General features: G+C 44.2%; 1 protein-coding gene across 1 annotated transcript in view; it reads right to left on the reverse strand.

Moving 5' to 3' along the window:
* Positions 1 to 2,672, reverse strand: part of kdm6ba (lysine (K)-specific demethylase 6B, a) — a 76,375-nt gene extending 73,703 nt beyond the window's left edge. The window contains exon 1 of the mRNA XM_037480570.2: positions 2,006 to 2,672. The gene's annotated coding sequence lies outside the window, so the exon portion shown is untranslated. The remainder of the gene's footprint in view (positions 1 to 2,005) is intronic.
* Positions 2,673 to 14,450: the final 11,778 nt, after the last annotated feature.

The raw sequence follows: 14,450 nt of genomic DNA on the forward strand, positions 1-14,450 counted from the left end.
GTTTGAGAGGAACAATTTACCTTACAGAATAGAGGCGGCCTACAGAGGAAAAGCGCGAAAATGTGATATTCACCCATTATAAGAGTCACATTTCATGGTAGTGTGTAGTTTTAATATAGTTACATTTACTGAGATCAAGCCACACCGAACTGCCTCGACCAATACGTCACGTTTTTATTGATTCAGTTCCGGTCGGGCCGAGGAGGGTATATCGTTACATTCATAATCAAGTGAACTTTAATTTTTCATACACAATTGTTAATTTAAGTTTAAATCAACCTGCCACACAGAGCTCGTGGGCTAAATTGTTTAAAATGCGCAAACAACACAACGTGTATTGACGGGCTTCGCTAGCTCGCGCACGTTGTGTCTGTGTAACAGCGGAATGGCACGTACCTGGGCAGAGGCCCTGCTTTGTAGCCTGCACTCAAATGTGTGCCGTTACAGTAGCTCAACACCCAACTTTTGCACTACCTGCAAACATAATAAAGCTAACGTAACATGTTTTGCTTCTCCTTCCCGGAACGGTCTACACTTAGTGTAAACTATTTGCAGCTGTGCATTGCGCTCCTGAGTCACGCTGCATTGTGGGACATCCACGGCACACTCAAACCACCGAACGGATTCATTTCAATTCATCAAGTTAAATCTTTTCACTTTTTAATGTGGACATGTGGACCCACAAACATTTAACACTAATTTAAAATCGTGCAAAATCAAGGACCACATTAGAAAGATGGTCAGTATTGATTCATTCAAATTTCATTCAAATATCCAAAACGTTCATAGTGTGACACATAAACCCGGATATTTAAAATGCATGCTCCACCACCAGCGTAAAGGCGCACCATGCCCATGACGTGCATGTGAGGAAAACTTAATCCCTTTCCAAGCGGCTGACAAACACGGAAGTTTCGGATTACTGCCACCTGCTGGCTAGGAGTGTGTATCGTGCTGCCTAAATTAAAAGTGAACCAGAGAAAATACATACATTTCTGCAGGATATCCATTTGGCTACATTAAAAAGTACTTTGGCCTTGGCGATGTTTGAATTAACTCCGTTCTTTCACCCTCGTGTATCTTTGGCACATCTGATCCCATACACTCCTAGAAGTGGTCTAATCGACTCGCGGTCCTGGATCGCCGTCCAGTGGCAGCATGTCCAAAGTGCTCCGGTGGCAGCAAAGAGAGGGGTGGAGACGACACACCACGCACACACATTCTCGTGAAGAAAAATTCAAACCCTCTTCCTGGAAATAGTCGAGAACCCGCCACAACTTCACCACATGACATTTCGGAAAGAAAATGCGACACCCCTTCCGCCAACCCCAGAGCCCATCTTTTTAAAATTCCTTTAAGGCCAATCCTCTGCCCCCGGCCAGCGAGATATCGCAGCCACACGTTATACATCACACCCACGTACGCGACCCATTACAGTTTACATTAAAAAAAATAAATAAAATAACCGTGATGTACGAGCGGCGATTGCGCCATTGCCAACTCCTGACCTACCTGCTCGAAAACTATGCCTTCCTTACGGTAAAAACGTGACATCACTAACACTTGAAATATGATTTGGGGCAAAACAGCTGTCAAGCCACGCAGCAATAACTGCTGCAATGTCTCAACTTATCGGCGCTATTGTGCGTAAAGTTCACAGTGTACTCATTACATTGTAGACGTGCTTATATAACACCGTCAAATGAGCACATTTAAAAGACGGCCACCTCCTGTTTTCATGTAAATGCATGATGTCTATGCTCTGCAAAAGCATAAGTTTAATAGACTTAATAATACTAATGATTGCCTCCACGGTGATCCACATCATCTTGTATTGCATGCAGATCGCTTCCTTTAGGATTTATTACATGGTGAGGATACTGTAGTTCGGGTTGTTTTCAATGGAGTCTCAGTGGTTCCCCAGTTGCAATTAGGTAACACCGCCTTTACAGCCTCACATGCCAGCGTGTGTGCCCGATTAGTGTCATATACGTTATAGGCTTACCTTTCTATGCGCAATCCACAGTGTGCCGTAACGTTACCGGCTTGACCCTTCGCTGTGGAAAGCAGTGTAATAGAAGAAAATCTGCAAAGCAGACCATCTTTTTTTCCTCCCAGCCGCGGATGACGCAGCCCCCTAAAAACCCTCTCCCCCCTAAAAAAAAAAGAAATCCTATTCAACATCCATAACGCGTTTAGGCGCAAATGTCGACACGGGGAGCCCCGTACAGATCGATCACAGCCCCGGCCGAGGAAATGTTGATGTGTCCGCCCGTGGGCAAAGACATGACGGGTGGACTCATCACTGATCCCGCATCTCTGCACAGTCATATCGCCTCTCCCAAATGATTGCAAAGCTCGTTTCCACCTCTGAAGAACATCTGATACCAAAAAGAAAAAACACCGCCAGCTCCTGTAACCTCCAAAGGCATGGGAGGGGGAAGCAATGGTCACGTTTTCCCTAATCATCCCACCAAAACACACACACACACACACACACACACACAACTGATGTCCATTTCCTGGAGAGGACCGATCCATCGCGATCCGAGCAGGCAGTCCGCAAAGAAATGCGCAGTTTATATTCCATTGAAACGGAGACTCTTTCCCTTCTGTCCCCGTTGAAAAGGCGCTCTCCCTCCCTCTCTCCCTCCCCTCTTCCACTCTCTCCTTCTCTCTCTCTCTCTCTCCCTCTCCTTATGCAGGTTTATTCTCGGTGGAAGAGTTTTGGACATTAACTGCCCCGCCTCCATAGTCACTGGCAAACACAAAGTGCAACGAAGCCGAATTGCATTATTAAGTGATATTCAGTGGAAAACAAATGGACCCCAGATTCCCCCCCCCCCCCCCCCCCCCTGATAACTAGTTGGAACAAGTCGAGCCCTGAGCTGGAGGTATGGTCCCCAAGTGGACCGAAAAGCCACTTGAGGATTCAAACCGTGTGCACTGGAGGAGTATTTGTTATCTTTTTAAGTTCCTGCTCATTTCCAAGAAACTGACAGCCGGGGCAGGAGTATGCTGGGAAATCCAGTCACAGCACGAGGAAAAGCCATCTAGCCAGCAGCTCCCACACAGAGGCTCACTTGGCTCCTTGAGGTGCTTCAGGTGTTGTCAAAGGCTTCCCATTAAACTCCAGATTGATTTCAATTCACTTGGGCAGACATTCAACAGCATGATCAGACTAGACATTTTTATGGTGAACGACCACGTTCTCTAACTGGTGTCTAAAGATTTTTTGGTTGAAGTTTTCATTGGTCCTTGGAGGCACAAAAAAGTCTGAATTTCCTCACGGCAAATTGTCAATAAACGTGGAAAGTGTAGAAGCTGCTGTTTTTAGGGTTCCTGAGTTGATAAGGTGGAAAAAGTTGCATGCACCGTTTATAGGAGATACCAAGTCTTACAAAATGCAAATGTTCATATTTTTTAAAACCATAGCAGCCACAACACTTTGGATACTAAATTGATGTCATGGGATACGCAAATCCTATTCAAATGTTAGACCGGATGGGTTGATGAACGCAGAACAAATACATCAAAAATGTTTCCAAACCGCATTGACAGCCCGGTTCATTGCAGCATCTTCATTTTGCATAAAACAACAATTAAAACAAATACCTCCCAGGTCTGATATTTCTGTTTCAGCCAGGCCTGAGAATAAGCCAATTTGGATTTGAATTCAACATGTTGCTGTAAGTGCCCCGTCCCCACCCAACCAGAGACCACCAGTGTGTGTACACACACACACACACACACACACAGAAAGAGAGAGGAAAAAGAGGGCGAGTGACATGGGTCTAATAAAGAGGCTCTTAAACTGAGGAGGTTCGTGGTCTGTCTTTCAGGGAGACAATCCTTACGTCTGAATGCAACCTTGAGTCCCCCCCCCCCTCTCTGGTTCCCGTCTCTCATTACTGGACCATTCTTCTTCCCGGCTCACTTTCTCCAGGGTCCTTTGCTTGTTTTTCTCTCCCTCCCTTTCAGGACTTTGGGCTGAGTCCTTTCTGGAGGGGAAGGCCGGGCCTTCTCTCTAACAACGCTGAGCGACTCCAAACGTCTTGTGTGTGTGTGTGTGTGTGTGTGAAGCTTCATTACAATTCATTTGTTTGAATATCTTCACTCCTCCCTCTGTCCTCTTTTTCAGGAATGCAGATTAGCATTCAAGTATCCTTTACCTAACCTTGATTAACTACATTGTTTGTGTGTGTGTGTTCCTACTGTGAGAAAGTTTCTGACTGTGGCAAACCAAGGGCAAATCTACTTTTCTAGAAATTGAATATATTATTTTTTGGTTAAAGGATGTAAAAATACCCCGACTTTTGGACGAATAAAAAACATTACCCGTATTTCCAGGATCGTCTGGTCAATAACTTTCAATGTGCTTTATTATGGGCCCCATGAAAACATTGTGAATTCAGTGTAAACTAAAACTGAAGCACCCACTTCCAAAATGTGATTCATTGCATACCTTCTACAGCCCTTTACCGTCTCCACGCAACCAATAACAGCTCGTTAGATTACTAAGGAATTCAATGAACACAACAGACACTTCCATAACCAGACACTTGATCCAGATGTGGCCAAGAAGCAAATTTCCAGTAAGAGTTCCAAGAAAAGGAAAAGACAGTATTAGACCATTCCATGTTTACGTGTGTGTGTGTGTGTGTCCGTGAGAAACTCTCTGTTTGATCTGGGTTGAGAAGGGGCCAGAATGGAAAGACTGATCCAGGTCGGCGGACAGCCAAGAAGGAGACAAAATAATGGGGGCGGGGGAAGGGGGGGCAGTGAGACCTTACTTGGTCCATTTACTCTTAAAGCCCAGGTGTGAGGACCTGTTATACACGTATGTTTAACTCTAATTAGAATTTTGCAATCTGGACTCCGAAGAGGTTCCCGTGCCCAGCCTGTCCCACCCGCCGCACGCACCAGGAAGTGGCGACAGAGATGAGACAGCAAAACCACAAGGCATGACATCACGGAGTGCGATGGGGAGGAACTCTAGTGAGTGGTGGCAATGAGCGGAAAGAAAAAGGATGGGCCCGTAAGGTGAGAGCTATCGACACCTGTTAGGAGGTGACATTCTGCCTACCGCTTTGGTTTATGACAATTAGGTGATCAAACTGATAGAGGAGTGGGAGGGGCTACAACAAGGGAAAGGTTGAGGACTGCAGGGGAAACTGAGGGAGCTAAGAGAACGGGATGAGGCCAAGATGGAGAGAGAGACAGAAGGTGGACAAAAGACAGGAGAGTCCTGGAAGTGTGCCTTGGTTTTGGAGTATAGCACAGCGAGGAAAAGGGGAGAGAAACGTGGGTGGGCACAGAGGAGCTGGTGGGGGAAGAGAGTGAACGGGGATGAAGTGAGCGAGAGGCAAAGACAGCTACTTTGAAGCGGGGGGGAAAACGTGACAAATGAAAACACTTTTCACCAACGTCAAAATCAGATTTTTAAGGTAATAGCGTTAAAGTGCAAGAGCAGATTTGAGGCGTGGGAGGGGAGAGGCGCAAAGCGGCATGCAGCGTTGAATGAAAACACGTTTCCTGACAAATGTGGAGCCAGAACATGCAAACTGATAGACTTGCAGATCCCTGCTCCACGCTGCCAGGGGGGGGGGCTTCAGGGAAGGGTGTGCCCTGTGGACAGAGAGAGTGAGAGCGAAACCGTCAGTACCCTTTGTGCCTCCAACTGTTGGCTGCCATTTATAATGCTGCAGTGTGGGAGGATTGCGTAGAAGTAGTTATGTTTGGGAAAGCTTTTCTCTTCCTTCGGTGACATTGAAATGATTTGCAGAAGATTAACAAGAATCTAGAAAAATCAAATGATTCGGAGGGACGTAAGTCAAAGCATCAACAGTGGAGCTCATCCTCTTTAAATAGCTTTTGTCTGGTAACATGACGTCACACATTTTAACAAAACTCCAAATAGAGGATATTCATTACACGTTGCATGTGTTTTCAGATTTAGCAAGTACCTCATTGTAAGGCCTCGAGAAACAAGTCATCATTCTACATTCATCAGGCGAGCATTAAGTCTGCTAGTGGGCACGCACATGTGCCATACATGGCCTAAATAGTTACACAAAAACACCTACACAGACAGGCACAGACGCACACAAAGGATACAAAATGGTCGGACACAGACAGGAAGGCCGGCCAAAATTAAAGCTGAAAAGTCTGTGAGCTCATGAACTTCTCACAGGCAGCCATGCTGAGGAGGAGGGGCGGAGAAGAGAGGGATGAAGGGATGGAGAGATAGACAGGCAGTCTATGTTGTTGCTCCTTAAACCAGATCAGGCATGAAGAGCGAGAGAGACAAAGGCAAGCAGCGAATGTAGGGAAGACAATTTGGAGGCTAAAAACGGGATGTGATGCAGACAGAGATGCGGTAGACATTGAGAAAAACTAAAGTATGCAAAAGGAGAAGTAGACCCAGTGGTCAGTAAAACAGAAGAAAATGGAAGCTATAGAAGCTCAGCTGGAGGCAGCCGCCCTGATAGCCGTCCAATATTGCTATAAAAGGAAACACACACACACAAGTAATAAGCTGTTGGCTAGAGCACAATGAGCTCAGGGTCTTAGGGTCTCAGGGAAATGGAGCAGGCTGAGGACCAAGGCATGCTTCACCTGATGAACAGCTGCTCACAAATACACACGCGCCACAACACACACAAACATACACGTGCGTCTGCTTACATGCTCTCGCACGCCGCATTCGATAATGAGGACCGAATCAGACACTTGAAGAGAAACTCAAGCTGCCCTGAATGACCCCTGGTTGCACACACACACACACACACACACACAAGTGTAGCCAGAATCATGTCTAGCCCCTTGACCCAGGCTGACAGCACCCTGTGTTCTCTCCTCACTGTAAAGAGAGGTCCAGTGATAATGAAGCCAGAATGGAGAGTTCAGACAGAATTACAGCTGGAACGCTGCCAGAGCCCCATCAGTGTGTATGTGTGTGTGTGTGTGTGTGAGAGAGAGCAAAGCCTCTGAACGGCGCAGAATAGATCAGCGGTGATCAGATCTCAAAGATCATTACACAAAGAGCCCCAAGTGACTAAATGGCAGCACACGTGTCCCATTTGTTGTGGAGAGAAAGTTTGAGGTGCACATGAATAAGTAATGGGTAAATAGACATAACTGTCTGCATCCAGGCACCGTGACCCTCACAAAGGGATGCTTGATCAATACTTGATCACGCTGTTGAGTACAGCCAAACCAAAAAAAAAAGGCTTGATCTGTTCTATTTTTGAATGTGTTCATGCTCTGCTACCTTTTCCAAAAGCATCCTTCCCATAACTTGAATCTCACCCAGGCAGCTCGTTTAATCATGTGAGATTCCAGTCGACGCACACCTCCAAAACTGTCTTAGTGTTATTGATTGTTGCAGCACTTCTGCGCCGTCGCCAGTCCGCCCACTTTTTGATAGCAGGTGCAGGCTCACTTCAGGAGGTGTGACCCTTCTCGCTGCTGCGTGCAGCTCGTGCATCATCAGTGCACTATCAGAGGTGGAAAGCTGAGAATAACGCCCATGGCAGCAGCAAAAAAGCAGAGAATTCAGCGTGTTTGTCTAATTTCTGTGGGATCAAAAGAACTTTATGCTGGAAGGAGGACTTGAGATTGTGTGCATGATGGCGAGCGCTGTGTGTCCATGGGTTTCTGTCTGCTACCTTCTCCTGCAGCGGTGGTGCATGGGCGTCATAGATGAGGCAGAAGGTGTCCTACAAGGCGGACCGCATCACCGCTAAGCCTTTGATCCCTTTCTCAATCTTTGCCAGGGAGGAGCCAACACACACACACACACACACACACACAGCAACATATGTCATTGTTGTCATTTCTACCTCCTTTTGTTGCAGTTATTTCTGATTCTTTCTGGTCAAGACTACTGTGCACCTCAAACAGAGGTACAAATAAACGGACCGGGGATTGGCCTATTGTTGCCGGTAGGGCTCATATTCTTTGAAAATCACCGGTTTGCGTTTTTTGCATTGGCATTAGATACTCGCGTGTGATTGGTCGGACAAGCCCAATTCGATTGGCCAAATGTGGTGAGAAACAATGCTGGAAAATCATCTCGGAAGAGTCTGACTTTATACTTCTGTAGGAATTGACAATTGCAAATCATTTTAGCTTGGAAACAGGCTAATGTCTCTCCACGTCACGGTAATTTAATCTCGCTCTAGGTCAACCCAACCCAGTGCTGATAGGCTGCAATGAACATTGTACACAGTGTACCTGCAAGACCTAAAGAGCCCTCCCCAAAACTGACTTTTATTTCTTTCCATCTCCATTATCTCTATGCCACCGAACACAAAACTCGTCTATGAAAGTAAAACGCTGGCTGTTCACTCACGACAAACAGAAACATTTTGATCAATGTCTTTGGCAACCACGTCCTTTTGTTCCGCTGCCACTTTGCTAAATGTTGGCTTACTCCGGTTCACACCGCTTCCCATTTTCATCCGTCAGTCAACAATTAATGTGCCGTTTCCCCCTTTTCTACTTGACAGCATGTGAAACACACATCCATAAACCCTCTCAAACGACTTGTTCCAGATGATAATTATACACATTGAGCTACAGTTTTATTTTGACACAAAGATGCATAGATTTGCTCCCACACTGTTGCATATCTGGGTCTCTTGCAAGACCACATTGTGATTGCTTTGGAGGAAGGACCGAAGCCCTCACAGGAAGATCTTCCCACAACTGTATGCCAAAGAGCTTAAATACCTGAAACAAAAGCGGAGCCAGATCATTGAGCTGCATACAACTGGCGGACTAATAATAGTTCAGGCTGAGCCTCTTGATGATCATTTCCAAAATACCGAGATTCTACAACAACAGTCATACCCCAACGACCACAAGCGTCTCTATAAAAGGAGCGGGATGATGAGATTACATCGCAAAACGTCCATGGACAATTCACTGAATTTGTCCGCACTATTACACTAACATGACATTAAAAGCACCCTTAAAGGCCATTGTTCCACTACAGTTTATTTTAACAGAAAACACACAATTGGATCCTTTGTCTTCAAACAGCCATTTCTGGCTTGATGTGAGTGGATATAAGGTGAGAGATTTATCTAAGCGACAGGTGGTCAAATATGTGTTAAAATGTCACCTGAGAGACCAGCGTGAACCAGTTATAATGAAACCATTTGAGTTTTGTGGTGAGTTAAGTGTTTTGACCTTTTTCTGGGACTAACGGAACATTTGTTATTTTAATATCAGACTCGGCACTCAGGAGTCAGGAGGCATAGATTCCAAAAAAAAGGGTTTTAATCATCTAATGGTGACCTGTCCTAAAACTTGAAAGGACAGTGTTCTCCATAAAAAAAACAGGTTGTATATCATTAAACTGATGATCTGGCATTGGCTTCGTGAAAGAAGCCCCTTAAACAAACTAGTTGTTATTTTGGATATTGACTGGTTGGCCTCAAAAACGGCCTGTTAAAAAACTGAAATACATATGTCAAATACATGTCAATCAATGGATTGCCTAGATACGCATGGCATACCAGTATACTGGTATTTCCATCGGAATATGCAGGCAGATGAGGCTGAGAAATCACATCCATCCATTTAAATTGCATGCAATACATACATGGACAGTTCAATATTAGAAACACAGGCTGTGACAATCTCACAATAATCATTATATATATTGTCAATATAAATGTATAAATAACTGTAATAATTGTATCGTGCACTTGGTGGTGCTGGCACTCTGCAACGTGGGAGCAACTTGAGCAGGCAGTTGAAGTGTCCTCTGTCACTGTGACGCAGCCGTGCCTTCTTCAGGTCGACTGCATGCAGCTCGTATTCATCCACAGACATAGCAAACGCTCACCTGGCTCCGGTGGGGAGGAGGGGGGAGGAAACTTAACAGACTGACTTGGAAACGCAAGATACAGACCAATGGCACCTAAAAAAATACATTCTCCTTTGTTAATAACGGTAAAGCAGCAAAGTGGCGCCAATAGCATAAATATCATCAATAGCTGAGCCAGATTTTGGCTTGTGGTATCGGTGGCTCTAACCTAAAATATTAAATGTGTATGTTAATATTCATGTGTAGTTGTTGTGTGCTTGTGGAAATATGGTGGTGTACGTCAAACAAAAAAAAGTTGGGGAAACAGGAAATAACACTATGAAGCCGAAAAAATGCAACAGCTGTTTCGGGCAATGGGGGCGTGGACTTGGCCCAGCGAGAGTGCTTGCAAGTACGTGTTCACACCTGAGGCCTCAGCTGGCTGCAGCAGGTCTGCTGTGAGGCCCACCCGAAGTGAGAACGGATGAGCCAACAAGCTGGAAGTTCCCAAGTGAGCCACAATCAAATGGAATTATGCAGACGAGATATACAATCAACATAATATGATATCTATTATTTAAAATAGGAGAAGCGGCGAGGATCAAATGTACTACAGCATGTCAAAAATAGAAGTCTTCACAAAGTGAGACACAAAGTAGTTAAACAATGAAAGAGGAGACAAACGTGCATGGAGAAAACTACCGTCATCTTCTGGAGCTCATTACAGTTATTCTTCCCATCTTTACATCAGAGGAAATAAACAGAGAGGGAGGGGGAAAGAAAGGAATTCAGAGGATAGGGCAGTTTTGAGAAGGGAATTTGAATCGGGGTATAGGGTAATCAACAAAGAAGACTTTAGCCGCGTTAAGCGGGGAATATTTGTACTCAGATAAATGCTGTCAACTCAAACTCTCATAACACAAAGCAAATGGAGATACACGTACAAGCACCCAGAAATCCTCACCTACACATCCACTCTCCTCTATATAATAGTAGAGAAAAAGACACATGCATGCCATAACCTGGGTTCAACATACAAATCATATGCATTCTTTGCTCATACTTTGAATGCAACACCAAAGAAAAGTGTCCCCGTGTGGCATGGCTTGGCTCGGCAGCGGTGAACCCAAGCCTCCAGTCTCCGGGGTGCCATTATTCAAAGGGAGCCACGGTGGCATGGAAGTTAGGGTAGCTTATGCAGCTCTGTGAAGTGGTTCCAGCTGGAGTCTACCAGCCGACTGGCACTGGGACGGTGCGTCTGATCGGCCTCATCAAGTGCTTATAACCACAACCGTCAATTGATAAAGTGCATCAGTAAATTCGCCAGCGCCGCAATCATAAAGCACCTGGCCTGTCCAAAGGATACTAAGAAAATTGCTGGTGAGGATAGGACAGTACAGTTATGAAAGATGTAATCCTTAAAATATTCCCAGGAAATCTTTTGGAAACCCAATGTGAATGAAAGGTGTTTGAGAGGGATCACTACTTCCACGTGGCTCAACATTTACATTTCTGTCAGGGATTCAAGTGTGTTACAGTCATTTGGAAATAAAAAGGAGCTGCACCTCATCCATGTTGAGTTTCCACCTCCAGGAGTTATGCACACATCTGAAACAGTCCAAGACTTGTGTACCTACAGAGCTACTGTAACTCAACAAACACAATGCATGTTTGTGATAGGATTTTAATCGGCATTGTCCAGCACACTATTGTTTGCTACTGCAGCATTATGGGCTGTGATGCCATGGTATGTCCCAGTTCACAGATGTGGCTCTGGAGATGAAGCGGGTCCTCCGCTTACTCCTGCATGCAAGCTGAGATGGTCCATGAAAAGTCCTCTTGTGAAGTGTTTACTTACGTGCATATGGCATGTGTGTGGGAGATATAAAGGTTGGCGATCCTGTTCTCTGGGTTGGTGGCCTTAAAGCGTTTCACAAGGCCTCATGTCGCACAACGAAGAAGAGATTGAGAGGCTCACTGGGTGAAAGGCCTGTTATATAAACATACTGCAATCACAGAATGACAATTGTCAATTAAATATGGAGTCGAAGGCAAACGGGTGCCCATCAAAACTGTCCACAAACACGGTGATGGCTTATAATTGAAACTTCAGTGGCTGTCACTTCTGATGACTGCATGGTGTTCACCTGCTACCCGCCGTGAGCCTCGAAAGCCGCCTGCTACAGCAGACCTAAACATAACAAACACCGACAGACCAAGAAATGCAAAGGGTTTGTATTCATCACAAAAAGTAACACATATCTAAAGAACAAGATGCAAGAAGATGCAATTCCTTATCAAATTCATGGTGTGGGTTTCGGATGTGGACTAGTTGACTTGATATCTGCTTTAAAAAGACATAAGGCGGACTGCAGTAGTACGCTGAGCTGAGCCTGGATGACCAGGGCAGATGTTGTGCTACTACATTGTTGATGAGCCTTCAATTCATTTGCCGAAAATTTGGGAGGCAGATTTCACTGGTATCACCAGGAGTAGGAATAATAAGGCGGATATTGGGGGGAGGGGTGTGAACTGTCAATCATAATTACCGATAATTCATTTATGACTGTGTGCGTGCGTGCGCGCGTGCGTGTCTGTGGTGAGTGCGTTGATCAAATATGATAGTCACACCTATTTCTTGTACTATCATATGATGTTTTATGTTTTGCTTCATCTCATCCTGCTCTTTACAAAGATTTTTATTGTTGGTTTAACCCAGTTTGGGCCTTTTGGAGAACGCCCTATGCAAAAATAATATACCAGTTATATAAGGTAAATAAAAGAAGACAAATGTTAGGATATCAGCCTAATCTTGCCCTTACCATTCACAGTCGCCTTACTATTCGTAGCTAATGGGAAAGCACCCAGTGCTTCGACTTGTTTTTGTATCTCCTGAAGGCTTCTTAGCTCGACCTGGCTGTCTGTTTGCCCTCTTTTTGTAGATGACTTTCCACAATCTTTAGGATTCCTCCGGTAGCTGCTTTATAAAAGATATACAGGACTGTCTCAGAAAATTAGAATATTGTGATAAAGTTCTTTATTTTCTGTAATGCAATTAAAAAAACAAAAATGTCCTGCATTCTGGAAACACCCTTGCAGGTGTTTCGAGTTAATTAGACGATTCAAGTGATTAGTTGAATACCCTTCTAGTATACTTTTTCATGATATTCTGATATTTAGAGATAGGATATTTGAGTTTTCTTAAGCTGTAAGTCATAATCAGCAATATTAAATAAAAAAAAGGCTTGCAATATTTCAGTTGATTTGTAATACATACATGTAAATACAAGTTAAATACGTTAAGATGATGAAAATGAAACAAATATAAATCACTAGACTTCATTGGTTCTTTAGACAGTTAACCTCTGGGCAGCCATTTTGTTGAGAAAACCTTAATGAATATATACTTTTAAGTATAATACATGTGTACTACAATATGTAATAAGAAGTAAAACACAACACTCAAATACTTTTAAGTTTAATGTCTAGCCCCCAGTATTTGATTTCTATCTGGATCAGAGGTGTGACCGCTCGTAAAAACGCCTTCTGATAAAACTTATGTTTATTCTTCCTATAAAACCAATTTATTGTTTTATCACTATTAACACCTTTAACACTCTTTGATCAACCTACTCACCACACACACACACACACACACACACACACACACACACACACACACACACACACACACACACACACACACACAGTCATAAATTAATTATCGTTAATTAGGATTGACAGTTCACACCCCTCCCCCCAATACCCACCTCATTATTACTACTACCAGGGTTCGAAATGACTTTTGGGGGGTCTCCTAAAATGTAACTATAAAAAATACTGAAGAGTTCTTTGCTACATTATATATTGTAGGCAAAATTATATTGACATATTTTGAAGGTGGGATAATGGTCTTAGGATGTTTTTCATGGTTTGGGCTAGTCCCAGTATTGTAGTGGTGTCTGGAGAAGTGGATTGGCTATAATCAAACAGGTAACCCTCTAATTCTGGAGCAACAAAGTTACAGCACCTTATATAAATCCCTGACATGACAAAGTGGATAACAGGTCATTCTTTCCTTGAGCAAGGAAGTTAACCAAGTTACCTAAATCCACCAGGTGTACTCATTATGGCAGCACCATGCACCTTCAAAGGGTTTGATCAAATACAAATGGCATTTGGTGAGTAGTCGTGCAGCTGCATTCTGGACCAGTTGTAATTTATTTATAGAGGAGTGAGTTGCAATAGTCAAGACGGGAGGAAATGAAGGCGTGGATGAGTTTCTCTGCTGTAGGTGGGTGTGAGGGACGGACAGATTTTTGCAATGTTGCAAAGGTGGAAAAAAAATATTTTTAACCAGTTGCCGGATCTGGGGCTCAAGGGAGAGGGTGGAGTCGAATATCACGCCAAGGTTACGTGCCTGGGGGCAGGGGGAAACAGAACTGCCATCGATGTTGAGTGTGAGGTCGTTGGTTTTGGCGAGGGTGGATTTGGAGCCGATGAGGAGGAGTTGTGTTTTGTCGCTATTGGGTTTTAAAGAGTTCTGTTGCATCCAGGCTATAATTGCAGAGAGGCAGGAGTTGATGTATAGTTGTCTTTGGTTGGCAGGTCAAACTTCAGCCTGGAAGTT

This window comes from Pungitius pungitius, chromosome 1 (assembly GCF_949316345.1).
Source record: "Pungitius pungitius chromosome 1, fPunPun2.1, whole genome shotgun sequence".
Classification (NCBI taxonomy): Eukaryota; Metazoa; Chordata; class Actinopteri; order Perciformes; family Gasterosteidae; genus Pungitius; species Pungitius pungitius.